Raw genomic sequence first — 8,349 nt, forward strand, 5'->3', positions numbered from 1 at the left:
CATTTTAACTCACCCTCCCATTCCCACACTGACCTTTCTATCCTGGGCCTCCTCCGTTGTCAGAGTGAGGACACACGTAAATTGGAGGACAGCACCTCATATTTCGAATGAGAAATTTACAACCCAACAGTATAAATATTGATTTCTCTAACTTCAGCCCTTGCTCTCCCTCTCCGTCCCTCCGACACCCTAGTTCTCTGACTAGTTTCACTGTCTTCCTGATCAATTTTGCTGATTGTATGCCCCCTCAGCTACCAATGAACCATTCTACATTTCCTTGATTATCATTTGCTTTGATCTGTCATTTTCACACCTCACCCTTGTACGTCTCCAGTCTCCCTCACCCCTGACTCTCATACTGAAGAAGGGTCTTGACCCGAAATGCCACACATCTCTCCAAAGATGCTGCTTGTCCCACTGAGTTACTCCAGCTTTTTGTGTCTATCATTGGTGTAATCCAGCATCTGGTTTTCTTTCCTACACACTGATGATGGCTGGTTAGTTTTATCATAAACTAGTATAAGTGGGACCCGTTGGGTCCCAGTTACACAGGCGGTCGGGCCCCCCAATGCAACCCATTCCACAACGCCATATTCCACCACTCACCCGTTCCCCCAATGCAACCCATTCCCCAGCGCAATATTCCACCACTCACCTGTTCCCCCAACGCATCCCGTTCCCCCAACGCAATATTCCACCACTCACCCATAGCTCCTAACAGCGCAGACATGGTTAAATTCGCCTCATCCCCCAGCACTCCCTCCCCCTCCTCTTCATCTGTGGGAGGGGAGGGGGGAGGGAAAGGGGGTAGTGTGGTGGAGGTAGTGGTGTGGGGTGGGAGGGGTGTGGGAGTGGTGTGGGAGGAGGGGGGGTGAAGGGATGTAGGAGGGAGGGAAGAGGTGTGTGTATGGAAGGGGGATGTGTTGGCAGGGGTGGTGTGGGGGGAGGGAGTGTGTGTGGGACGGATGGAGGTGTGTGTGGGCAGAGAGGGGTGTGTGTGTGGGCGGGGAGGAATGTGTGTGGGCGGCAAGGGGTGTGTGAGGATGCTGGGGGTTGTTGGTGAGGGGAGGTGGGGAGGGGTGTGTAGGAGGTGGAGAGGTGTGTGTGTGGGGGGGGGGGGGGGAGGGGGGATGTGTGACGGAGTGTGTGTAGGGGAGGGGGTTGATGGCAGGGGGTGTGAGCAGTGGGGGTTGTGGGGGGGGGATGTCAGCGGGGAGGGTGTTGTGGGGGAGGGTTGTGTGGGCGGGGGGGGGGTTGTGGGCAGAGGGGTGTGTGGGTGCGGGGATGGGTGTGTGGGCAGGGGGGTGTGTGTGAGTGGGGTGGGGTTGTGGGGGCGAGGGTGTTGTGGGAGCGAGTGGTATGGGGGGTTGAGGGGTGGGTTGTGGGGGCAGGGGGAGTTGTGGGGGGAGGGGTGTGGGTGTGGGGGTAGGGGGCTTGTGGGGGAAGAGGGGTGTGTGGGCGAGTGGGGAGAGAACTCGGAGAAAAGACGGGGAAGAGCCATGGGGGATATCATGGAGGAGGGGGGCAGGAGCCGGCGAGGGTGACCACAGGGGAAGGGGCTGGTGCTGGCGGTGGGAATGGGACTTACAGCAGGCGCTGGTTGTTGGTCATTCTCCTCCGCCGGGATCAGAGTCTCCTCTTTCCATTGGCGACATCGAGCTCTCTCTTGAGGCTTACTCTCTCTTGAAACCATCCAATAAATTGGCCTGCACTGCGTTCAGTGGCAGAGAATTCCAGATTCACAACTGTCTGGATGAAAAAAATGTTCCTCATCTCAGTCCTAAATGGCCTACCACTTATTCTTAAACTGTGATCCCTGGTTCTGGGCTGTAAGGAAATGCATCTTTTCTCTGGCTCGCATCTTCGCACCCCTCGCGGCTTACCAACTGGACTGGCACGGCCTTTCCGATCAGAGACCAACCCAGAGCTTCAGCGGCAGGCGCAGAGTGGAATTACCATCTTTGTGCCTGGGATCCTTGTCGAGGATTGCCACTGTTGGAGCTCCGATTGCGGGGCCTGCTGACTTTAACATTGTGGAGCTGTGGTCTGCAGAGCTTCTAGCCGTGGGCGTGGCACTGACTTTAACATCGCCGGAGCCTGGGATCTTTTGTCGAGGATCCGTCCAATTTCGGACTTCGGAATCCGCGGTCTCTGTTAAGAAGCGGCCGATTTGGGAACTTCAAGTGTGTTCTGATCTGTCCCGACGTTGCAGTTTCCATCATCCCGGCGAGAGGGCCTGTACATCGGGCCGTCCGTAGCGGTGACTGAGGAGGGTTCAAGGCCCCGACAACGGGTGAACAAAAGGAGGAAGTGTGACTGAACATTATTGCCTTCCATCACAGTGAGAAATGTTGATTCCACTGCGGTGGAAGTTTATGTTAAATTCTATTGTGTAGTATGTCCAGAGGGCTAGTATGGATATTGTGGGTTGAATGGATTATTGGACACATAGTTCAGTCACTCACGGCTGTTGGACTCACAGTTCAGTCACGCTCGGCTGGTGGACTCACAGTTCAGTCACCCATGGCTGGTGGACTCACAGTTCAGTCATTCACGGCTTGTGGACTCCGTTCAGTCACTCACGACTGGTGGACACAGTTCACACACTCACGGCTGGTGGACTCATAGTTCACTTACTCATGGCGGGTGGACTCACAGCTGACTCATTCATGGCTGATGGACGCACAGTTGACTCACTCACGGATGGTGGACACAGTTGACTCACTCACGGCTGGTGGACTCACAGTTCACTCACTCATCGCTGGTTGACTCATAGAAACATAGAAAATAGGTGCAGGAGGAGGCTATTCGGCCCTTCGAGCCAGCACCGCCATTCATTGTGATCATGGCTGACCGTCCCCTATCAATAACCCGGGCCTGCCTTCTCCCCATATCCCTTGACTCCACTAGCCCCTAGAGCTCTATCTAACTCTCTCTTAAATCTATCCAGTGATTTGGCCTCCACTGCCCTCTGTGGCAGGTAGGTCCATAAATTCACAACTCTCTGGGTGAAAAAGTTTTTTTCTCACCTCAGTCTTAAATGACCTCCCCTTTATTCTAAGACTGTGGCCCCTGGTTCTGGACTCACCCAACATTGGGAACATTTTTCCTGCATCTAGCTTGTCCAGTCCTTTTATCTATATTACTAAAAGTCTGATCTTGACCGCTTTTGGGCCATTGTGCTGCGATTTCCAAGAGAACGCTGCCACCTACGGCCGTCATTTTTGACCACCTCGCTCAGAGCCCCCCTCCGCCTTCCGGGACTGAAGGAGTTTTCCCATCGATGAAAAATCAGAGAGATATCAATGTTTAGAAAAGATCCCCATTCTCTCTGCTGCCCCCGCTGGCGGCAGGGGGGGGGAGGGACTATAAAACCCAGAAGTGTTGTGCCTCACTCAATCTCTACCAGACCCAGGAAGCGAGAGGGTCATGGCTCTCTGAGCTGTGAATAACACAGAACGCACGTCTACTCCACGGTGAGTCCCCTCAATGTGGCTGCTGCCAATATGTTTGCCTTTTTATTTAAAGTTTGTGTTCACAAAATGAATTTTGGTTGACAGGTGGCTACTGCCCAATTGTTTGCCTTGACTTTTTTACAAGTTTTTGTTCACAAAATGAATTATGGTTGTCAGGGAGCTGCAGCCCAATTGTTTGCCTTGCCTTTTTAACAAGTTTGTGTTCACAAAGTGAATTTTGGTTGTCGGGTGGCTGCAGCCCAATTGTTTGCCTCGCCTTTTTAACAAGTTTGCGTTCACAAAATGAATTTTGGTTGTCAGGTGGCTGCAGCCCAATTGTTTGCTTCGCCTTTTTTAAAAGTTTGTGTTCACAAAATGAATTTTGGTTGTCGGGTGGCTGCCGCCAAATTGTTTGCCTTGGCTTGGCATTTAAAATCGTTGCAACAGTTGGCCGCCAGCCCAAGAATCTATTCGGCCCACAATGTCTATACTAGCCCTCTGGAAAACAGTACCTTCGGCGCGCAACACCCATATTAGCGCAACAGAAAGCCCCCCCCCCACCCCCCGGCAAGCCATATTGGAATTGGTGGAGAGGTGGAATATTGCATTGGTGACCAGCCCTCCCGTGTGATGCTGGGACCCAACAGGTCCCACTTAGTCTATATATTACTAAAAGTCTGATCTTGACCGCTTTTGGCTCGCTGTGGCATGATTTCTGAGAGAACGCCGCTACCTACGGCCGTCGTTTTTGGCCACCTCGCTCAGAATCCCTCTCCCCCTTCCGGGACCGGAGGATTTTTCCCATCGATGACAAATCAGAGAGATATTAATGTTTTTTTTAAAATCACCATTCTCTCTGCTGCCCCTGCTGGAGGAAGGGGGAGGGACTATAGAAACATAGAAATATAGAAAATAGGTGCAGGAGTAGGCCAAATGGTGGCTTGGGTGCTTTGGCTTGAAGTTGAAAGGCACTAATTACTGAAAATGGTGGCTTGGGTGATTTGGCTTGAAGTTAAAAGGCACTACTTACTGCAAATGGTGGCTTGGGTGCTTTGGCTTGAAGTTGAAAGGCACTACTTACTGCAAATGGCGGCTTGGGTGCTTTGGCTTGAAGTTAAAAGGCATTACTGCAAATGCACTTACTTCCTGTTTGCACTGTATATTGATTTTAGATAAAACGCTACCACTTACGGCTTTGATTTTTGGCCATCTTACTCAGTCCCCCTCTGCTGAGCAGGTGCAGATAATTCTTCCCATCAATGAAAAATAAAAGTGTTATTAGTGTTTAAAAAATGTTGAGAATCTCTCTCCTGTCAATCACGTCATGAAGGCCACACCCTTTCCGCTGGGAGGGGGAGGGGTTATAAAACCCGGAAGTGTGGGTGTGGCTCAGTCTCTGCATGATGGGGGAGTGAGAGGTCACGACTCTGTCTGAGCTGTGAATCAACTGAACACACTGAATGTCTACTGAACTGTGAGTTTGGTGTTTTGTGTGCTTTTATGGTGGTTTCACCCTGCATGAAATGGTATGAAACTGCATTTGAATTTGTTGGCCTTGCACCCTGCTTCAAATGGAATGAAACTGCACTTGAATTTGGTGGCCTTGCACCCTGCTTGAAGTGGAATGAAACTGCACTTGAATTTGGCGGCCTTGCATCCTGCTTGAAATGGTATGAAACTGCACTGAATTTGGTGGCCTTGCACCCTGCTGAAAGTGGTATGAAACTGCACTTGAATTTGCTGGCCATGGATCCAGCTTGAAGTGGTATGAAACTGCACTTGAATTTGGTGTCCTTGCACCCTGCTCAAAGTGGTAAGAAACTGCACTTGAATTTGGTGGCCTTGCACCCTGCTCAAAGTGGTAAGAAACTGCACTTGAATTTGGTGGCCTTGCACCCTGCTTGAAGTGGTATGAAACTGCACTTGAATTTGGTGTCCTTGCACCCTGCTTGAAATGGTAGGAAAATGAATTTGAATTTGGTGGCCTTGCACCCTGCTTGAAATGGTAGGAAAATGAATTTGAATTTAGTGATCTTGCACCCTGGTTGAAATGGAATTTCAATAAATAGTCATGAGTCAACTGCCAGCCCACCAGCCGTGAGTGAGCTGCTTGAGGGATTGAGCCGCCTCAATAACCCATACCAGCGCTCCAGAAAGCCCCCCCACTGGCCACCAATATTGGAATTGGTGGAGAGGTGGAATATTGCGTCAGGGGACCAGCCCTCCCGTGTGAACATGGGACCCAACGGGTCCCACTTAGTCTAGTAATGTTATATGTTTCCATAAGAATCCCCCTCATCCTTCTAAACTCCGGTGAATACAAGCCAAGTCTTTTCAATCTTTCCTCATATGACAGTCATGCCATCCCAGGGATCAATCTCGTGAACCTACGCTGCACTGCCTCAATCACAAGGATGTCCTTCCTCAAATTAGGAGACCGAAACTGTACACAATACTCCAGATGTAGTCTCACCAGAGCCCTATACAACTGCAGAAGAACCTTTTTACTCCTATACTGAAATCCTCTTGTTATGAAGGCCAACATTCCATTAGCTTTCTTCACTGCCTGCTATACCTGCACGCCAACTTTTAGCGACCGGTGTACAAGGACACCCAGGTCTCACTGTACCTCCCCCTTATCTAACCTAACCCCATTGAGATAATAATCTGCCCCCTTGTTTTTGCCACCAAAGTGGATAACCTCACATTTATCTATATTATATTGCATCTGCCATGTATCTGCCCACTCACTCAACCTGTCCAGGTCACCCTGCAACCTCCTAACATCCTCTTCACAGTTCACACTGCCACCCAGCTTTGTGTCATCCGCAAACTTGCTAGTGTTGCTCCTAATTCCCTCTTCCAAATCATTAATATATATGGTAAACAGTTGCGGCCCCAACACCGAGCCTTGCGGCACTCCACTCCCCACTGCCTGCCATTCTAAAAAGGACCCGTTCACTCCTACTCTTTGCTTCCAGTCTGCCAACCAATTTTCTATCCATGTCAACACCCTACCCCCAATACCATTTGCTCTAATTTTAGTCATCAGTCTCCTGTGCGGGACCTTATCAAAGGCTTTCTGAAAGTCTAGATACACTACATCCCCTGGTACCCCTTCATCCATTTTAGTCAAGCATGATTTCCCTTTCATAAATCCATGTTGACTTGGACTAATCCTTTTACTGCTATCCAAATGCCCCATTATTTCCTCTTTAATAATTGACTCCAGCATCTTTCCCACCACCGAAGTCAGGCTAACTGGTCTGTAATTCCCCGTGTTCTCTCTCGCTCTTGAAAAATGGGATAACATTAGCTATCCCCCAATTCACAGGAATAGATCCTAAATCTATTGAACATTGGAAAATGATCACCAATGCGTCCACTATTTCTAAAGCCACCTTCCTGAGGACCCTGGGATTTATCATCCTTCAGTCCCATTAGCCTACCCAATACTATTTCTCGCCTAATGAAAATTTCTTTCAGTTTCTCTACCCCCTTAGATCCTCTGTCCTCCAGTACATCTGGGAGATTGTTTGTGTCTTCCTTAGTGAAGACAGATCCGAAGTACCTATTCAACTCTTCTGCCATTTCCTTGTTGCCCATAATAATTTCACCCGTGTCTGCCTTCAAGGGACCCACATTTGACTTTGCTACTCTTTTTTCCATTAACATATCTAAAAAAGCTTTTACTGTCCTTCATTATATTCCTGGCCAGCTTCCCCTCGTACTTCATCTTTTCAGCCCGTATTGCCCGTTTTGTTTCCTTCTGTTGTCCTATAAAAGTTTCCCAATCCTCTGGCTTCCGGATACTCTTTGCTGTGTTAGAAACATAGAAAATAGGTGCAGGAAGAGGCCATTCAGCCCTTCAAGCCAGCACCGTTATACATCTTTTCTTTTAATTTTATTCTCTCCCTAACTTCTTTTGTCGGCCACGGTTGCCTCCTACTCCCCTTAGAATCTTTCTTCCTTTTTGGAATGAAATAATACGACGTCTCCCGGATTATGTCCGAAAATTCCTGCCATTGCTGTTCCACCGTCATTCCTGCTAGGATCCCTTTCCAGTCTACTTTGGCCAGCTCCCCTCTCATGCCTTCATAGTCCCCTTTGTTCAACTGCATCACTGCCACTTCCGATTTAACGTTCTCCTTCTCAAATTGCAGATTAAAACTAATCATATTATGATCCCTACCTCCAAGCGGTTCCTTTACCTTGAGTTCTCTTATCATATCTGGTTCATTGGACAACACTAAATCCAGAATTGCCTTTTCTCTGGTCGGCTCCATTATAAGCTGCTCTAAGAATCCATCTCGGAGGCATTCTACAAACTCTCTTTCTTGGGGTCCTGAACCAACCTGATTTTCCCAGTCTACCTGCATATTGAAATCCCCCATCACCACAGTGGCATTACCTTTGTTACGTGCCAGTTTTAACTCCTGCTGCAACTTACACCCTACATCCGGGCTACTATTTGAGGGTCTGTAAATAACACCAATTAGTGTCTTCTTGCCTTTACAATTCCTCAACTCAATCCACAGTGACACTACGTCGTCAGTCCCTATGTCTTCACTCGCAAGGGACCGAATTCCATCACCTCACCAGCAGAGCTACCCCCCCTCCTCTGCCCACCTGCCTGTCCTTTCTATAGGATGTATAACCCTGAATATTAAGTTCCCAGGCCCGATCCTCCTGCAGCCACGTCTCAATAATCCCCACAATGTCATATCTACCAACCTCTAACTGAGCCTCAAGCTCATCTACTTTACTTCTTATACTTCGCGCATTCATATACAATACACACCTTATATGGTTATATACAATATACACCTTATATGGTTACTTTTAATTCCTTACGCATCTCGCCTTTCACATCGATCCCTATTACACTTGGCCA

The 8,349-nt window shown here is 48.9% G+C and overlaps 1 long non-coding RNA gene across 1 annotated transcript; it reads right to left on the reverse strand.

Moving 5' to 3' along the window:
* Positions 1-413: 413 nt before the first annotated feature.
* LOC116973063 lies at positions 414-8,127 on the reverse strand. The gene is made up of 3 exons (XR_004411992.1): positions 7,946-8,127; positions 7,906-7,908; positions 414-441 (listed from the first exon to the last, which is right to left on the reverse strand). It is a non-coding gene; the product is annotated as an uncharacterized LOC116973063 (long non-coding RNA).
* Between the last annotated feature and the right edge of the window lie 222 nt (positions 8,128-8,349).

This window comes from Amblyraja radiata, chromosome 1 (genome assembly GCF_010909765.2).
Source record: "Amblyraja radiata isolate CabotCenter1 chromosome 1, sAmbRad1.1.pri, whole genome shotgun sequence".
Lineage (NCBI taxonomy): Eukaryota > Metazoa > Chordata > Chondrichthyes > Rajiformes > Rajidae > Amblyraja > Amblyraja radiata.